The sequence below is a fragment of the Chinchilla lanigera genome, unplaced genomic scaffold (genome assembly GCF_000276665.1).
Source record: "Chinchilla lanigera isolate Chin_1 unplaced genomic scaffold, ChiLan1.0 scaffold00052, whole genome shotgun sequence".
Taxonomy (NCBI): Eukaryota; Metazoa; Chordata; class Mammalia; order Rodentia; family Chinchillidae; genus Chinchilla; species Chinchilla lanigera.
Window position 1 is genome coordinate 545,655 of NW_004955453.1, and position 9,654 is coordinate 555,308.

The following is a 9,654-nucleotide window of genomic DNA, read 5'->3' on the forward strand; positions in this document are numbered from 1 at the left end:
GCCCGGCCGCCAGCGCGCGCCCCGGGCGCCCACCCCGAGGCCTTGCTCTCTTTATTTCCCGCCACGGGGTCCCGAGCGCCCTTTGTCATGCCGCTGCGTCTCTGGTGTGGCCGCGCGTCGTCTTAAAGGGCCCGGCCCCCAGCTCGGCTCCCGGCCTGCCGCATGACAATGGCTGGAATGGGATTACACCGACCTGATCCTATTAAGCCTGCCCGGCAGCGGCCAACCCGAGGCCCCTCCGGACCCGCCCGCTCCCTGCCCCCTCTGCCCGCTCCCGGCCGACTTCTGCGGGCGCACCTGGCTCGCTCCGGACCCAGCGGAGAGCCGAACGCTATGGGGGTTTGGAAGTGGCCGCCTGACCCCAGGAAGGCGCTCGGCCCGGCTCTGAATAACAAAAGCCCGGCCTGGCCAGGCCCGGGAAGGAAAGGGGGAGGGGCGTCCCCCACCCCAGCCCGGACCGGGCCCGGCGCGCTCAGGAGGGTGCAGCCCAGGCCGTGCGAGCCACTCTGGGGCGAAGATGCTCCGCTGTGCATCTTCTGGGGCGTCCCAGCCCGGCAGTTGGGATCTGGGGTTCGAGTAGAACAGGACAGGGGCCTCCCTGTGCCCAACCCTGCACCTGCGCACTCCTGTCTCTGCGTGGTGCAGAGCCAGGGATGAGTGCGGGGCGGGGCACAGCGAATTTGGGCAGGCCTGGGTCCCCCAGAGCCCGCCGCGTCTCCTGCTCAAGCCTTGGGCCTGAGGCCAAGGCCATTGGCACCAACCTCCAGGCACTGGCCTGTTGCGGAAGCGGGCAGAGAGGGAGGCAGTGCAGACAGCGTGGAACACCTGATGGCAGAGGGCTGAGGTCAAGTTTTCCTTCTCTCCTCGGCGCGGTACATCAGCTGTCTGTGGAACCGGGTGGAGCGGGCCGGAGAGGGAGAGCCTAGAGCCTGTGCCGAGCTGGAGAGTGGCCCCTGCTAAGGGAGGCTCCCTAAGCCAGCCCTCGACCGAGGCTGGGCCCCGCGGACCTCGGCATCTTGACCTCATGCGTGTGTGGCACCGTGGTCTGACCTCGAGTCTCACTTCTGGGGCGGTGAATGATGCACTGGAGATAAAGTGTGTGCTGCCATCAGAGCTGCAGAGGCAGATCACCGGGACCCAGGGGCAAAGCTTTGGGCTCAGGTCACCTGCTTACAATCCGTGGGTAAGTAGCTCTCCGAGCCTCAGTTTCCCCCTCAGCTCCCAAGGACTGGCACAAAGGACGAGACACAGACTGGGTACACGGAGTGCCTGCCCACCTTAGCTGAGGCTGAGTGGAGCCGGGCCCCATGGGCTGTTCCTCCGAAGCTCTCTTGCTCTAGGCCCTTTGCATGGGTAGTTAAAGTTCGCCAATAGCCCTCCACCTACTCAATCCAGCCTTGTCTGCCCACCTTTTAAGGCTGTGCTGTCTGGGGCTGTCCTTGGTGGAGAAGGTCTAGAATCAGTGGCACGCTCTTCGCCTGCTGGACTGACAACTCTCAGGTCCTGCCCCAAGGCAGGAAGAGGGCGGGTGGCCTCCTCAGTAAGATAGCTACTGGCTCCTTAGCCCACGATGACCTCCCCTACTCAGGTTTTCCCATGAAACTTAACAGCTTCAGTTACCACAGGGTCTGGCTGAGCGTAGAGTAGAGGCAGGAATTGCACTCTGCCCCGCTCTTGGTCCTGTCCACAGCTCCGGGCAGGGGAGGACTCAATGAGTGTGTAAATTACGAAGAACGGAGTGAAGGCCCATTGCAGGAAGCCCTTCAGCACCCCTATAGTTCCCTTGTCGTTGCACAGTTCTTCCTTTGCACACTCACCCATCTACCTGCAGAGCAGTAGCCTTATTTAGAAAGCTGTCAAGCGTGTAAGCATTGTGCAAATGAAGAGAAGAAGTTAAATCCTATAGCTGATGGCACACACCTGTGATTCCAGCACTCAGAAAACAGATGCAGCCAGGCATGGTGGCGCATGTCTGTAATCCCCGAACTCAGGAGGCTGAGGCAGGAGGATTGCCACAAGTTCGAGGCCAGCCTGGGCTATATAGTGAGTTGAGGGGCAGCCTGAACTATCCGCAGACCCTGTCTCAAAAAACAACATAACAAAACACAGCAAAACAAAAAGGAAGGCTTAGGCAGGAGGAGCACTGTGAATTCGACACCAAGCTGCGCTACGCAGGGAATTCAAGGTCAACCTGAGTTGCAGTGGTAATTGTAACTCAGCAAGAACCTGTCTCGAAAAAAAAAAATAAATTCTATGTTGTCACCAGGCTTAGTCAAAGAATCTCTAAGCTGGGTAAATCATTCGGTTTTCCATCAGTATGGGGCACTGTACCACCTGGATCAGGAACCCCCACCTTGATGTGGTACCAGAGCAGTCACTTAGCATACATGTACATGATTGATACTTTTGAGCTTGAGATTGTTGATCACTTGAAATGTGTTTACCTATAGTGTTGAAGTAGATTTCTACTTTCCCTGACCACAGTTAGGGTGTGCTCCCCAATAATCCTCATATTCGGCATTTTGAAAGCCATGAGTTGCCAGAAAGGGTGATCATTGCCCGTCTGTAGATGAGAAGTTGTTCATTTGGGTTTTACAAAGGACTTTCCTTAATGAATAGTAGTGAAGACAGATTTGTCTCCCTGCCTCATTGTGCAAGTCACATTTGTAAAGTCAGGAGATTTCCATCCTTCCCTGTAATTACTGTCCTTGCAGAGGGCAGATCTGCTGTGCCACAGAGCCCCTGGGGTGGAGAGCGATGGGTTGTAGTGGTGCCCTTGGTCCCCAAGACAGTGGTACCGTGCGGCTGCTCTGGAGGGTGTGCTGTGGTGAGTCCAGTGCCATCAACACGTGGAACTTCTCCGCCAGGGCCGACAGCTGTAGTGGCAGGACAGTCCTTCGTGGGGTGGCACAGTCTTGCAAGCCAGAGGTGCAGCCATGCACATGACAGTCCTAAGTGCCCCCTCCCGAGGGAAGCAGGGCTGTCCCCAGCTGAGCACAGCCCCCCCTGGGCATGAGGGACCGGAGGTGCCTGGGCCAGTGCACTCCGTGGGCACTTGAGGCCCAGGGGAAAGATGAGGAGTGCCACTGCTCCAGACTAGCGTGTCAGGAGCCAGAAATAGAAAGGGCAGGGAAGCCGGTGAGGCTGGGGAGGGGCAGGCATTAACCCACCAGGCAGCCGGCCAGGGGCTCTCAGCACCCCAGGGACAGCTGCCAGGTTGTTGCTCCAGGACCTCATGGCCTTGAGTCAGCACAAGATCACATCCAGTCCTCACTCACACTAGCCACCTTGAGGTCGGTGCCCTCTGGACACGGTGCCCCCAGCCCAGACAGGGACACCCTCCTCCTTCGAGCCTCCTCCGGCCTCCGAGGCCAGGGGACCATTTCACCCCTCAGCTCAGCAAGTGCAGCTGGCCAGAGTGGGCACAGCTGCTTGGAGCAACACTAAAGCCCGGGTTTCAAGACCCAGATAGCCCCACCCAAAACAAATCATGTCCCAGTTGTCAGCACATGAGCCCATAGCCTGCCCCGTCTATTGCTTCAGCTAGTGCAGTTAGCTGATGCTTTTATTTTTCCAGTACTGTGGATTGAACTCAGGGACTTTGCATTAATCTACACCCTTGTCCTTTTTATTATTATTATTATTATTATTAATTATTATTATTGTTATTATTTCCCCAGTAGCTGGGGAACTCTGAAAGAAAAGTGTAATAAGGGGCACTTGCTTTCACAGGAGCGAACACCCAGTGACCGTGGGCGGCAGCCACCCTTCTGAGCACTGGGCGCTTATTAACTAATGGAATCCTTCCTCAACCCCAGGAAGTAGGGATTGCATTTACCTCTGCTGAAATGCCGGTGCTCAATGACTTGGGGACCTACTAAATGGCAGTTCTGTATTTTTGTCATCCTCACTTTATAGATGAGAAGAGAGGGGCATAGAGACATTGAATGCTGGCCCAACGTCACACAACTGGCCACTGGCAGATCCAGGATTCAAACTTAGACAAGTTTTAGCCAGGTGCGATGAAGCAGTCCTGTCATCCCAGCACTGTGGGAGGCTGAGGCAGGGGGATCACAAGTTCCAGCCCAGCCTGGACAACTTAGTGACTTCACCAGACCCTGCCTCAAAATTTTTAAAAAAAATTTTTTTAATTTTAAAAAAGGCTGGGGACACAGCTCAGTGTAAAGGCTCTGGTACAACCCCCAGGACTACCGCCCCCCAAAAAGCTGCAGCAGTTTTAAAATGCAGAGCTTGTGCTTATAAGATGATGTCATATAAACACCAATTTACATTAGTTAGAAGTACTCTAGACTATATGAAAGTTTAATCTGTGATAGTTTGCGGAAAAGAAACAATTATTGGAGGTAAGATATTTGGAGAAACTGGCTAATTAGGGGAAAGACAGAGCACATCTCCATCTCCCACCTTACCCCAGACCAATTACAGATGGATTAAAGAGTTCACCGTGTAAAAGGAAATCTTCAAAACCAGTGCAAGGGGATTAGCGGGATCATTATCTGCTGAGTGGGGAGGGCAGGAGAACAGCAAAGCCGTCCACATAAAAACGGAAGCTGCTGCTCATTAGAAACATCATAAACTGGTTAAAGCATGCAAGAACAACTGGGGGAAACACGTGTCAGTAACACGGCCAGGAGCATGCGTATGCTTCCACACCAGGAGCTAGAACGAAAGGGAAACGACGCTGGGACGGGGTGGATGGGTAGCTCCTGGCAGGGGAAAAGTGAATCACTGAATCTACAGATATTTCTGAGGCACTTGGTACTTGCAGACACTGTTCTGGTGTTGGGGATGGAGCTTGCCATCGTAGAATGAGAGTGTCCTCAACAAATCAACAAATGGCACCTTATGCCAGGTGTCATGGAGACACATACCTGATAGGAAGGAAAAAGAGGCAGAGGAAGGAGAAGGGCAAGGGCAGGGACCACCTGGCAAGCGGTGACTGTACTGTAGCTCCCTGGAAGAAGGAGGGAGTAAGAAATACGAAGGTCTACTGTAATCTGCGCAGCGTCATTGAAGATAACAGTATGTAATATAACAATCACTGTTAATTCCTGTCATCTTGTTTTGAAATCCTGTATTTTTTTTTTTGTCTTCATTGTTGTTATCTTGTTATTGTTTTCTTTTACTCTTTAAAATAAACAAAATAAGTGGAATAAAAGAAATGTAAAGAGCTGCGGAGTGGGCATTTCAGGCCTGAGGCTAGGGAGGCTGGTTTACACTGCGTAAGAGAGTGGGGAATCGCGGGTTCACAGCGGCAGCCAGGTGCTTTTCCTTGCAGAGCTGGATGTGCAGGGAAAATTCTAGGAGTTCATTTGAAGCAACAGAAAAAGCCACTGGAGGGGTTGGAGGAGAGCAGTGCCTATCTTTCATTTGCTAATAAACACATAAAAGCTCAGATGTAAAGAAAAATGAAAATGAAGTACCAAAAATTTTCAACAGAAGATGCTAACATAGTATGGCTGGGTAGGTGTTCATCCATGACCACTGGAAGTATGTTTGTTAGTAAATATTCATGGAGGCCGCATCAGGAGCTGGGTGGTCTTTGGGAGGCTTGGGATGAAGCAGAGACACAAGGGCTCCACATTCAGGAGATGGGGCAAAATGTTCTCCCAATCTGCTTTATATTTGTTAAGCAATAGTTTTTACTAGCAAAAACAGAAATAAAAAAAATATACTACTACCAGTTTTTTGTTAAGCATTGTAACTAGAGGTCCTAGCCAAAGCAGTAAGATAAGAAAAATAAATAAAGGACCTAAGTATAGAGAGGGGGAAATTAAAACATATTATGAAAGATGCATTTAGAATCAAATTATCTAGGAAAAAATACACAGTTTATTTCAGAGACATTAAAGAACATCAGACTCAATGGAGATAGACACCATGCTTCTGGTTCAAAAGAGTCAGTTGATTCTCATCAAAATGCCATTTGGATATTTGCTTTTTTTGTTGTTTTTTTTTTCTTCTGGTACCAGGAATCGAACTCATGACCTTGCACTTGCCAGGCAGGTGCTGTGCTGCTGAGCTAGATCCCCAGCCCCTGCCATTGGGATATTTGAAGAGTTTTGGTTAAAAATAATCTTGACATATGTGATGGGGAAGATAAGGTGAATGGATTATATATCCCTCTAGGTATCAAACCTCATGGAGTTCAGCTATTTAAGGAAGTATAGTATTGACATGAGACTAGACAAATTAAATAAAGAAGAGAGAACACCCAAGAAATTGTAGAAAACAGCAGTAAAGCCAACAAGAAGAAGGGGTGGGGAAATCAGCAACAGGAAAACAACACAATGCAGGAATAAGTCAATATCTTTTAGTAATCGCTCTCAATGTGAATGTTTTAATTCCTCAGTCAAGACACAGATTGGCGGAATGGATCAAGAAACAAAATTCCATGGTATGTTGCATGCAAGAAACACATTTAAGCCCAAAAGAAATTCATAGACTAAAAAATCAAAGGATAGAAAAAATATTCCATGCAACAGGAACCTGAAAACAAGTAGCTACCCTACTTTCAGACAAAGTGGACATCAAGCGAAAACTGATCAGAAGAGGCAAAGAAAGTCATTACATATTGGTTAAGGAAACAACTCAACAGGAAGCATATATGCACCAAACACTGGCACACCCAACTTCATAAAATAAACCTTGTTAAACATAAAAGATCAGATAAACATCAATACAATTATAGTGGGGGACTCAATAGTCCAATGTCAATAAAGAAATACCTGAGTTGAATCAAACCTTCAAACAAATGGATTTAATAGATATCTACAGAGTGCTCCACCGAACAAGAGAACACACACTCTTCTCAGCAGCATGTGGAACTTTCTCCAAAATAGAAAATATACTGGCATATACAGAATGTTTAATAAATGTAAAAAATAAAAATTATCCTATGCATACGATCAGATTATAGCACAATGAAACTAGAAATCAAGACTAAATAAACCACTGAAATTATGCAAATACATAGAAATTAAACAGTACAATCTTGAATAATCAGTGGGTCACAGAAGAAATCAAGGAAAAAATTAGACAGTTCTAGAATCAAATAATAATGTGGTGCAACATAGCAGAGCTTATGGGACACAGTGAAAGCAATTCTGAGAGGGAAATTTACAGCTGCGGATGTTCACATCAGAGAAACAGAGCAAGACCAAAGAAATAATCTAATGATGCAACTCAAGGTCCTGGAAAAATATGAACAATTCAAACCCAAAGCTATATAAGGAAGGAAATCAGAAAAATCAGAGCCGCAGTTAACAAAATTGGTACAAAAAATACAAAGAATCAATGAATCTAAGACTTAGTTCTTTGAAAGAATATACAAAACAGAGAAACTCTTAGCCAATTTTACCAAGAAAGAGAGAAAGAAAGAAACCAAATAAATGCAATTAGAAATGAAAATGGTGAAGTCACAACAGGCAACACTGAAATTTGGAAGGTTATTAGCAGCTACTTTGGAAACCTGTACTCCAAGAAATAGGAAAATTCAGAAGAAATGGATAGATTTCTAGATAGACATGAATTAAGAAAACTAAACCAAGGAGATAAAAAAAAACTCTGACTAATCTAATAACAGGAAATGAAATTGAAGTAATACTGAGGAAAAAAAAAAAACTACCAACTAAGAAAAGCCAAGATCTCAATGGATTCACTGCTAAATTCTGCAAGAACTGCAGAGAAAATCTAATACCACAACTACTCAAATTCTTTAATGAAATTGAAAGGGAAGGACTACTTCTAAAGTCATTTGTGGAAACTAACATTACCATGATTTCAAAAACAGACAAGAATCTAACCAAAAAAGAGAACTATAGGCCAGTTTCTTGTTTGAACACAGACACAAAAATCTTCAATGAGATACTGACAAATAGAGTGGAACAAATCATCAGAAAACTCACACATAATAACTAAGTAGGTTTCATATCAGGAATGTAAGGATGGTTCAACACACACAAATCAAGCTGGATGTGGTGGCACTTGAGAGGCTGAGGAAGGAGGATTGCCATGAGTTCAAGGCCAACCTGGCTACAGTGTGAGTTGGAGGCCACAGTAAGACCCTCTCTTAAAAAATATGCAAATCAATAAATGTAATACATTAAATAAACAGAAGTAAAGACAAAAATCAACATGATCATCTCAGTAAATGCAGAAAAACCATTTGACAAAATCCAACACCCATCCATATTTAAAAAAAAAATCCTTAAGAAAGTAGGTATAGAAAGGTTTTATCACAATCTGATAAAGGCCATTTATGACAAACGAGGTCACCATCACCTTAAATGACAAAAACCTGAAAGCTTTCCCTCTAAATGCAACCAGGGACAAGACAACGATGTCTACTATTACCACTCCTGTTCAATATAGTGCTCAAAAAGTTATCCAGAGCAGTCAGGCAAGAGAAAGAAATAAAAGGGATACATATAGGAAAGGAAGAAGCCAAATTAACATGATTTGCAAACAACACGATTCTCTACATAGAAAACCCAAAAAATTTCACCAAAAGACTCCTAGAATTAATAACCAAATTCAGTAGTGTAGCAGGATACAAAATTAACACAAAAATCAATAGCATTCCTGCACACCAATAATTGACTCTCTGGTAAAGAAATTAGGAAATTAATATCATCCACAACAGGACCAAGAAAAATTAAACACTTAGGAATTACCCTAACCAAGGACATGAAAGACCTCTGCAAACAAAAACTACAGTACTCTGAAAAAGGAGATCAAAGAGGATGTAAGAAAATGGAACGATATCCTCTGTTCCTAGATAGACAGAACCCATACAGTCAAAACTAATACATAGATTTAACACAATGACAATCAAAACTCAAAACTGGCAATGATCCTCCTACCTTAGCCTCTGGAGTGCTTGGGTTTACCAGTGTAAGCCACCATGGCTGGCATATACTTCTGAATCATTAACCTTATAATTTAAAAATTGAGTCTTGAACTTTAAAATATGCAAGTGGATCCTAGTTTTTTACATGTTTTTTAGGAATATGTGCAGGAAACATTGGAAGACGCAGACCTGGAGCAGCTCTTGCATACCAGAAACGTGGCTGAGAACATTCCTGGCAGCCAGGCACATGAAGAAGAAACCAAAAGCCCAGACTAAGAGGAGAATGAATAGATTGTGCCACGTTCCAGAATCATGCAAGTGGATGGACTTTAGTGACACAGTGTGGACAGGTCTTGGGAAGTCTGTTGAGCTTAAAAAATTAGGATAAAGGCTGTAGCTCAGTGGCAGAGCACTTAGCAAGCTCATGATGTCCAAGGGCTTGGGTTCATTCTCAGCGCTGAAAAAGGAAACAATTAATACCAAATTCAAGATAGTGGTGAACTCTACAGGGAGGAACAAGAGGGACACTGGTGATCGTCCAGCGCTTGATGAGATGGTAAGTGGTTTGATCATTCATGTTCACTTACATAGATACCTCTCAGGTATCACATCTTGTCTAATTAAATGTATTTCCCCAACTTTTATTTAAAAAATGTTCAAGCGCATAGAAAAAAAGAATAATAAGTAAACACTAGTATTCACTGCACTTGCATTTAATGGTTATAATTTTATTGTTATCTGTTGTAAATCCACATGAATCTTTTGAGACTTCAGGCATGGGG